This window comes from Neomonachus schauinslandi, chromosome 12 (assembly GCF_002201575.2).
Source record: "Neomonachus schauinslandi chromosome 12, ASM220157v2, whole genome shotgun sequence".
In the NCBI taxonomy this organism is placed as follows: domain Eukaryota; kingdom Metazoa; phylum Chordata; class Mammalia; order Carnivora; family Phocidae; genus Neomonachus; species Neomonachus schauinslandi.
Window position 1 is genome coordinate 61,447,621 of NC_058414.1, and position 12,601 is coordinate 61,460,221.

Consider the following 12,601-nt stretch of genomic DNA (forward strand, 5'->3'; position numbering starts at 1 on the left):
ACACACACACACACACACACACACACACACACACACACACACACACCCCCCACGTCATAGAAGCCTCATAACAAACCATGAAGAATCTCGGCTAGTTTAGAATATTGCTGTTCTGGTTTCTCCTTGGCACATACATCCTGCAAATAGTTTAAAAATAATGCATTTCATTCAACAATAGTAAATAATAGTAATAATAAAATGAAGAAGGAGAAGGAGGAGGAGGAGGAAGAAGAAGCAGCACTACCATCACTACCAACAAAAAAACCTGTGAAAACATGTATCAAATGAAAAAGGAAAAAAAGGAATAAAGGAAGAAACAAACAAAAAAACAGGAAACACCAGAATAAACAGTGCCACCAAGTGATGACCAAACATATTGTCATGAACAGAAAGAAATTCCTGAAATTATCAAGAAAAGGGCTCAGGGAAATAGGAGCTATCAGAGCTCAGGAAAGATATGGAAGAGAAAAACAGAATGATTGCATAAATGAAGACTGCACCGGAAGCGGCACAAACAAGAGTTGTTCTTGATGAAAACACATTAAGGGGCATGGAGGTCAGAATGTAAAAAGCAGGCCAAACAAAGACCACTGATCAAAGAGTTAATGAAGACTTAAAGGAAAAATGTAGACATGGAAGAGAAACAAAAGAGAGTCAACTATGAATAACTGTTTTCGCTAAAGAAGAGAACTTAACAAATGGAAAAGGAAAGCATTCAAAGATGTAATCAAGGTAACTTGAATCTATAGAAGAAAAGAACAAGCCAGTTCCCAAGAAAAGCTATTAAAGAAGAGTCATTATTGAAATATACCCTAGTAATGTCAGTGGGCTTCAAAGATAAAGAAATAATCCTTTAGGGCACATAAGCATAAAGATATATCACCTAGACATGAAAATAATTACAGCAGGGCCTCCAACCTCTCCACAGCAATATTCACAGGTAGAAGACATTTGAGTGAAATATAAAAAAGGCCTCAAGGGAGAAAGTTTGATCAAAAAAATGTCTTACCCAAGCAAACTATGGCCCAAGTATAACAGCAGTAGAAATATGGGCAAGTACACAAAAATGTGGTTTCATTAGCTCTTCTAGAAGAAAGCACCTGAGGAACAACGTTGGCCAACCAATGGTGATCAACCAGGGCCAAAGTACCAACACTGAGCAGAATCAAGACAAGAACAACTAGGGGCGCCTGGGTGGCTCAGTCGTTAAGCGTCTGCCTTCGGCTCAGGTCATGATCCCAGGGTCCTGGGATCGAGCCCCACATCGGGCTCCCTGCTCCGCGGGAAGCCTGCTTCTCCCTCTCCCGCTCCCCCTGCTTGTGTTCCCTCTCTCGCTGTGTCTCTCTCTGTCAAATAAATAAATAAAAATCTTTAAAAAAAAAAAAAAAAGACAAGAACAACTAGAAGATTATGCTCTTGCCGGTTTTCTACCTTTCTGAGTCACATTCTTTAGGGTGTATCTTTTGTAAGCAGCATGTAGTACATGCCATAGAAGGCTCATTTAAAAAATCAGGACAACTTAGAAATAATATAGCCAACAAATAGTAACAAGGAGTTAGTTATGTTATGGAAAGGAAAATGAGGAATGGTATTGGGAAGTAATAAATAAACGCCGGCTTTCTTACCTGTTGGAGATAAGAATATATCATTTAAACCTGATACATTAAAAATAGAGCTATATTTAAATAATAAAGAACAGACTACAAGAATTAAACAAGTTAATAAAACCTACTAAAATCAAGTGCTGGGGAAGAGGAAGTAGAAGTTTACTACTTTTTATAAGAAGGAGGCAATAGATACTATCTAAATAAATAGAGGATGTAAAATTTTTATTATCAAGTTAGCCCCTGGAAGAACTAAAAACATAATATAAAACTTCCAAGTCATCAGAAGAAATAAATATAGAACAAAGCAGATGGCACAGTCACTATAATGAACTATTTATGAAGAAGCTGTAAAAAGAGAAAGCATAATATAAAATATGATGGTACCTAAGATCAAATATTCCTATCATTTCAATAGATACGAATATAGCTGATTTCAAATAATAAGAGAAAAGAATCTTAGATGGCCTCATAAAAAACCTCAATTATATACAGTGTTTAAAAGGCACACCCAAACAAAAGTATCTCTGAAAGGCTAACGGTAAAAACCTGTGCAAAGACAAGGCTCATATCCTTAAAATGAGTCAAATTTGAATTCTAGGTAAAAGCATTAGATGAGGCAAAGAAGCAGGCTTTATAATGATAAAGGTACAATAAATTATGACAATCTAATAGTTATGAATATCCAAGAACCAAATAACATAGAATCAACATTCACGGGGGCGCAGCAAGATGGCGGAGGAGTAGGAGACCTGGATTTCGTCTGCTCTCAGGAATTCAGCTGGATAGGGATCAAACCACTCTGAACACCTACAAACTCAACAGGAGATCGAAGAAAAGAAGAGCAACAACTCTCTCATCAGAAAAGCGACCACTTTCTGGAAGGTAGGACGTGCGGAGAAGTGAATCCGAGGCGATATTCGGGAGGATAGACGGCGGGGGAGGGGCCTCCGTCGGCCGCTTCTGGCAAGTGATAGAGCCGCGGAGCACAAAATCGGAACTTTTAGAAGTCGGCTCCGCTGAGGGTCGTCGCTCCGGTGGCTAAGCGGGGGGTGGAACCTTCCGGGACAGTGTGGTCTCAGGACCCTCGGGGTCACAGAAAGACCGGGGGTGCCTGAGTGTGGCAGAGCTCCCAGGTATCGGAGCAGGGAAGCCGGCTGCAGAGGCGGAGCCCAGGTGCGGGCTCTCAGCTCGGGGTTGCCATAAACCGTGATCCGCGGCACAGTCGGGCCACTGCTCCTCCAGCAGGGACCCAACAAGCGGCAGATCCGGGGAGACTCACCTTCCTCCCCCGGGAGGAGCCGCGCGGGAGTGCGCCGCAGGGATCTGCTGGGTTTGGAGACTCCACCCGGGATCGGGTGCCAGAGATAGAAACGCGCGGTCACAGGCCGGGTGAGCATGGAGTGCAGCCAGAGACCGGGAGACGGGAGTGACTGACGGCTTTTCTCTGGGGGCTCACTGAGAAGCGGGGCCCGAGTTCTCGGCTCCTCCGGGGCAGAGATTGGGAGGCCGCCATTTTCACTCTCCGCCTCCAAAGCTGTACGGAAAGCTCGCAGGGAACAAAAGCCCCGGAGAGCAAACCCGAGCAGATTACTTAGCCGGAAGGGGGCAAGGGCGGGGCAATTCCGCCTCTGGCAGAGACATTTGGAAACCACGGCAACAGGCCCCTCCCCAGAAGATCAGCGAGAACAGCCAGCCAAGACCAAGTTTACCCATCAATGAGAACGGCAGAACTCCAGTGCTAGGGGACTACTGCACATACAATTCATGGCTTTTTTACCATGATTCTTTAGTCTTTCAAAGTTAATTTTTTTTAACTGTCTTTTTTTCTTTTTTTTTCTTTTTGAATTTTTCTTTTTCCCTTTTTCAATCAACATCTTATCAATCCCTTTTTTTAAAAAAAAATTTTTATTTTTCATTTTTAGAGTCATATTCTATCCCTTCATAGTAGTTACCTGTATTTTTGGCTTATATATATATAAGTTGTTCTCTCTTTAAAATTTTGAGATAGTTTCTTCTAACAGATTAAAATATACCCTAAATCTCTAGTATATGGTGTTTTCTATTCCCCTGCCTGATCACATCCTCTCCCTTTTTCTTTCTTTTTTTAATCCTCTTCTTTCTTTTTTCAAACAACTTCTTATCAATTCCTTTTATAAAATTTTTTATAATTTCCATCTTTACAGTCATATTCCATCCCTTCATCGTATCAACCCTTATTTTTGTACATATATATAAGTTTTTCTTTCTTTAAAATTTTGGGAGGCACTTTCTTCTAAAAGACCAAAATACACCCCAAATCTAGTGTGTGGCACTGATCTATATACCAGCCTGATCATATTTGATCACATTCTGGTTTTGTTGTTGTTGTTGTTGTTGTTTTGTTTTGTTTTTGTTTTTATCTTTATCTTTTTCTTTTTTTTCTTTTTCTCTTTTCTCTCTTTCCCTTTCTTTTCCCACTGCTTCAGGTCTTTTCTGATTTGTTTAGAGTATATTTTCTGGGGACGTTGTTACTCTGCTAGCATTTTGTTCTCTCATTAATCTATTCTCCTCTGCACAAAATGACAAGATGGAAAAAATCACCTCAACAAAAAGAACAAGAGGTAGTACCGACTGCCAGGGACCTACTCAATACGGACATTAGTACGATGTCAGATCTAGAGTTCAGAATCATCACTTTAAAGATACTAGCTGGGCTTGAAAAAAATATGGAAGTTATTAGAGAAACCCTTTCTGGAGAAGTAAAAGAACTAAAATCCAACCAAGTAGAAATCAAAAAGGCTATTAATGAGGTGCAATCAAAAATGGGGGCGCTAACTGCTAGAATAAATGAGGCAGAAGAGAGAATCAGTAATATAGAAGATGAAATGATGGAAAATAAAGAAGCTGAGAAAAAGAGAGATAAACAACTACTGGATCACGAGGGCAGAATTCGAGAGATAAGCGATACCATAAGACGAAACAACATTAGAATAATTGGGATCCCAGAAGAAGAAGAAAGAGAGAGAGGGGCAGAAGGTAGAATGGAGCAAATTATAGCAGAGAACTTCCCTAATTTGGGAAAGGAAACAGGCATGAAAATCCAGGAAGCACAGAGAACCCCTCTCAAAATCAATAAAAATAGGTCAACACCCCGACATCTAATAGTAAAACTTACGAGTCTCATAGACAAAGAGAAAATCCTGAAAGCAGCTCGGGAGAAGAGATATGTAACCTACAAGGGTAGAAACATTAGATTGGCAACAGACCTATCCACAGAGACCTGGCAGGCCAGAAAGGACTGGCAGGATATCTTCAGAGCACTAAATGAGAAAAATATGCAGCCAAGAATACTCTATCCAGCTAGGCTGTCATTGAAAATTGAAGGAGAGATAAAAAGCTTCCAGGACAAACAAAAACTAAAGGAATTTGCAAACACAAAACCAGCCCTACAGGAAATCTTGAAAGGGGTCCTCTAAGCAAAGAGAGAGCCTAAAAGCAACATAGACCAGAAAGGAACACAGACAATATACGGTAACAGTCACCTTACAGGCAATACAATGGCACTAAATTCCTATCTTTCAATAGTTACCCTGAATGTAAATGGGCTCAATGCCCCAATCAAAAGACACAGGCTATCAGACTGGATTAAAAAACAAGACCCATCGATATGCCGTCTGCAAGAGACTCATTTTAGAACCAAAGACACCCCCAGATTGAAAGTGAGGGGGTGGAAAACCATTTACCATGCTAATGGACACCAAAAGAAAGCTGGGGTGGCAATCCTTATATCAGACAAATTAGATTTTAAACCAAAGACTGTAATAAGAGATGAGGAAGGACACTATATCATACTTAAAGGATCCATCCAACAAGAAGATCTAACAATTGTAAATATCTATGCCCCTAACATGGGAGCAGCCAATTATATGAGGCAATTAATAACAAAAGCAAAGAAACACATCGACAACAATACAATAATAGTGGGGGACTTTAACACCCCCCTCACTGAAATGGACAGATCGTCTAAGCAAAAGATCAACAAGGAAATAAAGACTTTAAATGACACACTGGACCAAATGGACTTTACAGACATATTCAGAACATTCACCCCAAAGCAACGGAATACACATTCTTCTCTAGTGCCCATGGAACATTCTCCAGAATAGATCACATCCTAGGTCATAAATCAGGTCTCAACCGGTACCAAAAGATTGGAATCATTCCCTGCCTATTTTCAGACCACAATGCTTTGAAACTAGAACTCAATCACAAGACAAAAGTCAGAAAGAACTCAAATACATGGAGGCTAAAGAGCATCCTACTGAAGAATGAATGGGTCAACCAGGAAATTAAAGAAGAATTAAAAAAATACATGGAAACCAATGAAAATGAAAACACAACTATTCAAAATCTTTGGGATGCAGCAAAGGCAGTCCTAAGAGGAAAGTATATAGCAATACAAGCCTTTCTCAAGAAACAAGAAAGGTCTCAAGTATACAACCTAACCCTACACCGAAAGGAGCTGGAGAAAGAACAGCAAATAAAGCCTAAACCCAGCAGGAGAAGAGAAATAATAAAGATCAGAGCAGAAATCAATGAAATAGAAACTAAAAGAACAGTAGAACAGATCAACGAAACTAGGAGCTGGTTCTTTGAAAGAATTAACAAGATTGATAAACCCCTGGCCAGACTTATCAAAAAGAGAAGAGAAATGACCCAAATCAACAAAATCATGAATGAAAGAGGAGAGATCACAACCAACACCAAAGAAATACAAACAATTATAAGAACATATTATGAGCAACTCTATGCCAGCAAATTAGATAACCTAGAAGAAATGGATGCATTCCTAGAGATGTATCAACTACCAAAACTGAACCAGGAAGAAATAGAAAACCTGAACAGAATTATAACCACTAAGGAAATTGAAGCAGTCATCAAAAATCTCCAAACAAACAAGAGCCCAGAACCAGATGGCTTCCCAGGGGAATTCTACCAAACATTTAAAGAAGAATTAATACCTATTCTTCTGAAACTGTTCCAAAAAATAGAAATGGAAGGAAAACTTCCAAACTCATTTTATGAGGCCAGCATTACCTTGATCCCAAAACCAGACAAAGACCCCATCAAAAAGGAGAATTACAGACCAATATCCCTGATGAACATGGATGCAAAAATTCTCACCAAAATACTAGCCAATAGGATCCAACAGTACATTAAAAGGATTATTCACCACGACCAAGTGGGATTTATCCCTGGGCTGCAAGGTTGGTTCAACATCCGCAAATCAATCAATGTGATACAATATATTAACAAAAGAAAAACAAGAATCATATGATCCTCTCAATAGATGCAGAAAAAGCATTTGACAAAGTACAGCATCCTTTCTTGATCAAAACTCTTCAGAGTATAGGGATAGAGGGTACATACCTCAATATCATAAAAGCCATCTATGAAAAACCTACAGCGAATATCATCCTCAATGGGGAAAAACTGAGAGCTTTCCCCCTAAGGTCAGGAACGCGGCAGGGATGTCCACTATCACCACTGCTATTCAACATAGTATTGGAAGTCCTAGCCACAGCAATCAGACAACAAAAAGAAATCAAAGGCATCCAAATTGGCAAAGAAGAAGTCAAACTCTCACTCGTTGCAGATGATATGATACTTTATGTGGAAAACCCAAAAGACTCCATCCCAAAACTGCTAGAACTCATACAGGAATTCAGTAAAGTGGCAGGATATAAAATCAATGCACAGAAGTCAGTGGCATTCCTATACACCAACAACAAGACAGAAGAAAGAGAAATTAAGGAGTCGATCCCATTTACAATTGCACCCAAAACCATAAGATACCTAGGAATAAATCTAACCAAAGAGACAAAGGATCTGTACTCAGAAAACTATAAAATACTCATGAAAGAAATTGAGGAAGACACAAAGAAATGGAAAAACATTCCATGCTCATGGATTGGAAGAACAAATATTGTGAAGATGTCAATGCTACCTAGAGCAATCTACACATTCAATGCAATCCCCATCAAAATACCATCCACTTTTTTCAAAGAAATGGAACAAATAATCCTAAAATTTGTATGGAACCAGAAAAGACCCCGCATAGCCAGAGGAATGTTGAAAAAGAAAAGCAATTCAGGCGGCATCACAATTCCGGACTTCCAGCTCTATTACAAAGCTGTCATCATCAAGACAGCATGGTACTGGCACAAAAACAGACACATAGATCAATGGAACAGAACAGAGAGCCCAGAAATGGACCCTCAACTCTATGGTCAACTCATCTTTGACAAAGCAGGAACGAATGTCCAATGGAACAAAGACAGTCTCTTCAACAAATGGTGTTGGGAAAATTGGACAGCCACATGCAGAAGAATGAAACTGGACCATTTCCTTACACCACACACAAAAATAGACTCCAAATGGTTGAAAGACCTCAATGTGAGACAGGAGTCCATCAAAATCCTAAAGGAGAACACAGGCAGCAACCTCTTTGACCTCAGCCGAAGCAACTTCTTCCTAGAAACATCACCAAAGGCAAGGGAAGCAAGGGCAAAAATGAACTATTGGGACTTCATCAAGATAAAAAGCTTTTGCAAAGCAAAGGAAACAGTCAACAAAACCAAAAGACAACCAACAGAATGGGAGAAGATATTTGCAAATGACATATCAGATAAAGGGCTAGTATCCAAAATCTATAAAGAACTCATCAAACTCAACACCCAAAGAACAAAGAATCCAATCGAGAAATGGGCAGAAGACATGAACAGACATTTTTCCAAAGAAGACATCCAAATGGCCAACAGACACATGAAAAAGTGCTCAATATCACTCGGCATCAGGGAAATCCAAATCAAAACCTCAATGAGATACCACCTCACACCAGTCAGAATGGCTAAAATTAACAAGTCAGGAAACGACAGATGTTGGCGGGGATGCGGAGAAAGGGGAACTCTCCTACACTGTTGGTGGGAATGCAAGCTGGTGCAGCCACTCTGGAAAACTGTATGGAGGTTCCTCAAAAAGTTGAAAATAGAGCTACCATATGATCCAGCAATTGCACTACTGGGTATTTACCCCAAAGATACAAATGTAGGGATCCGAAGGGGTACGTGCACCCCGATGTTTATAGCAGCAATGTCCACAATAGCCAAACTGTGGAAAGAGCCAAGATGTCCATCGACAGATGAATGGATAAAGAAGATGGTGGTATATATATACAATGGAATATTATGCAGCCATCAAAAGGAATGAGATCTTGCCATTTGCAACGACGTGGATGGAACTGGAGGGTATTATGTTGAGTGAAATAAGTCAAACAGAGAAAGACATGTATCATATGATCTCACTGATATGAGGAATTCTTAATTGCAGGAAACAAACTGAGGGTTGCTGGAGTGGGGGGTGGGGTGGGAGGGATGGGGTGACTGGGTGATAGACACTAGGGAGGGTATGTGCTCTGGTAAGCGCTGTGAATTGTGCAAGACTGTTGAATCTCAGATCTGTACCTCTGAAACAAATAATGCAATATATGTTAAGAAAAAAAAGAGAAGAAGAAGAAGGTAGTGGGAGGGGAAGAATGAAGCGGGGGAAATCGGAGGGGTAGACAAACCATGAGAGACGATGGACTCTGAAAAACAAACTGAGGGTTCTAGAGGGGAAGGGGGTGGGAGGATGGGTTAGCCTGGTGGTGGGTATTGAGGTGGGCACATTCTGCATGGAGCACTGGGTGTTATGCACAAACAATGAATCATGGAACACTTCATCTAAAACTAATGATGTAATGTATGGGGATTAACATAAGAATAAAAAAAAATAAAATAAAATAAAAATAAAAAAAGAATCAACATTCACACTACGTAGAAAGAAAAAAAAACTAGAAACATCTGTCATCCCACAATAGATCAAATTTTTTAAATGATATATAGAATACCTAAATGACATAATTCATAAGGTAGATACATGGGGTATTGTTTGAATTCTATACCCTGCTAGTAGAAAATAAATCTACTTTTAAAGAGCAGTGAACATTCACAAAACTGATTATATAGTAGGTGACAAATGATTCACAATAAAATCCAAACAATGAAAAAATTCTTTGATCAAATTTCAATAAGCCACAAATGAATTACAAACTAGAAAGCAAAAGAGCCCACCATTGGAAAATTTTATAAATAAACACCTCTATCTGAACCAACTCTTGGGTAAAAGAAAAATCTACACCAAAATTACAGAATATTTAGAAAGGAATGATTGTGAAAATACTGCATATCAGAATCTATGAGATTCATAAGAAAAAGACAAACCCCTAGCCTTATATTTTCTAATACTAAACAGGCAGAATGAAATAAGTGAACTGAGCATCCAGCTCAGGAAGTTAGCAAAAGAACAAAATAAACTCAAGCAGAAGAAATGAATTAGTAAAAATGAAAACTTCAATTAAGGTATTATAAAATAAAATAGAAACAAAATAATCAAATGATTAGCCAATTTCATAGAGAAGCAAGGGGAAAAACACTAATACATGAAATGAGAATTAGAAATGGGGAAATAACCACAAACACAGAAGATATTAAAAGAATTGTAGGGGATGTTTGCAAAATATAAAAATAAACAGCAATATAAAGGAAATGAACCTCAAGACTTATATAGCATGTATTTACCAAAGAGGCAAACTTATACTTCTTTAAAGTCAATATTTCATTGAGAAGCACCCCAAGGCCACAGCTTGGATTTTGTAAAATATGGTTATAATACTGAAGATGTAACTTACTTTTTTAGCAAAGTATGGAAGGTCTGGTCTATCGGCACTTAGCCTATGCCCTTATTTTGAATTACAACCCAACTTCCAAATGTAATACTTTCAAAGGCTCTATAGTCCCATTGAGCTTTCCCATTTGAACTGTCTGATTTAAAATCTATAGTTAAGCGCTGAGGCAACGTTTCTCCTACATGGGTTACTTACAATGGCTTATGGCATCTGGGTTAAAATATTAAGTCAATAAAAATAATTTACTGAATCATAATTACTAAAAAATAGTTCCAGTCCAGTGAGCTAACATTCCATTCCCAATAGGCAAGAAATTCAATAAGGTTATTTTCACATTGCCTCTAGCACCTTTTCATTCAATTCAAGCATATGTGTATACAAACAAGGTTTCCGTTATGGGAAAAAATGTGCACATATTTAAGATATTTCTCATATCTACTCACAATTAAAAGAAGGAATCACTTCAGTACCTCACACTTACATGAGTTAGCTATCACCTACCTTTGGCTGTAGATTAAATACTCCCAGCCATAGGGGGTGTTATTGCTCAAGCAATATTAAAGAAAGCATATGATAATGGGGAGTGGTTATTTACAGAAAATCCTCTCATTAATATTAACAGAATAGCTTCCGGAAAAATGGCAGAGTCATTCTTGTATATACAAAGCCCACCTGTCCAGCTCTAGTTCCTTGCACACCACTGGGTTCTCCTTGAGAACAAGTCTGAGACCAAGCAATGACTTTGCGAGGGGAAACAGCCATATGCAGAATAGGGTACCTGATGGTATATTCACATAATAGCTTAGGGGAGCATGTGTGTGTGCAGGTGTTGATGTGCACCCCTGGACAGTATGAAGGATTAAGTGTAGAACATTTAATGCCAGAAGGACCCTAAGGAAACATCTGGCCCAACCTTCCCCTAAATCCCACCCACTCCACCCCCTAGCCACCACCACCACCACCTCCTAAAACACAAGTCACAGATAAGACCATTGGGAACTAGAAGCGGGATTTGATTAGTCCCATGAACCAGTTGGAATAAAAACTCTAATAAAGGGTCTTCTGGACTTTGTTGAATATGCTGTTGACTCTGGTCCCACCTCATCACTAGATATTGCGTACAGTTTCAGAAGAAAAAACACACACATACAGACGCCTTCTACAATTTTTCCATTCAAACCAGAATCACAGAATAAGAGTAATCATAGAGGAGTAATTTGCTTCAAAAAATCAAGTAACGACTGAAAGAGCCTATCTCTTGTCAGTTTGGGGGACAAAGTTGAGACTGGCGTCATGAGTAGTATTCTGTGCAGTCTCAGAGGTCTCCCAGTCCATGACGTGAACCACCCTTCTTGAAGTGACCAGAGGTAACTGAATTAACTGTACTGATGTGAGTTGGCTATAATTTAGGCCCCACAGTCCGAATGTCATCTTGCCTTCAATCTCAGGACCTCATGTCTTGAAGCAGTTGTTTTAATGGCAGCTCTTCTTGAGAAGATGTCAGTTTTTTTTTTGTTTGTTTTTTTTTAAAGATTTTTTTTATTTATTTATTTGAGACAGAGAGAACGAGAGAGAGAGAGAGAGAGAGAGAGAGCACATGAGAAGGGGGAGGGTCAGAGGCAGAAGCAGGCTCCCTGCCGAGCAGGGAGCCCGATGCGGGACTCGATCCGGGGACTCCAGGATCATGACCTGAGCCGAAGGCAGTTGCTTAACCAACTGAGCCACCCAGGCGCCCGAGAAGACGTCAGTTTTGATACTATGTATTAATTTTCCGATTTCTCTACTTCTGTGTACCTTCTTTTAAATTTAATTTTCAAGCACTGCCTACTCACTAAAGACTCTGGCTACCCTTGTAGAAAACACAACCCTGTGCCTTAGGATGTAGTATGTTTAAATATAATTGAAACAATAGCTTCTAGTGATTTCCTGACCACAAATTGCCACACCTCACTTTGGAATTTGACAACATGGCTTATCTGCTCAAAAGAAACAACCCAATCTACTGTAACAGATCATTATGAGTTAAAGATTAGCATCTTAATCCCACACAATGATGTAAAAGCAACCAAAATTTGGTCAACCCATTAGAATGAGGAGTAAAAGGGAAAGTATCCAGATGATATTTTGACAAAAAACTGACAAAAAGGATTTATTTTTTCCAAACAGAAATGCATAGGACAGAAATATCATGATGTTCTGAGAACCAAAATTTAGGTAAGAGTCAAACATC

At 39.2% G+C, this 12,601-nt stretch overlaps 1 protein-coding gene across 1 annotated transcript in view; it reads right to left on the minus strand.

Annotated features, from left to right (window-relative positions):
• The window catches only part of PDE1C (phosphodiesterase 1C), a 299,837-nt gene that overhangs the window by 73,310 nt on the left and 213,926 nt on the right, over positions 1-12,601 (minus strand). The gene's annotated exons all lie outside the window — the stretch shown is intronic.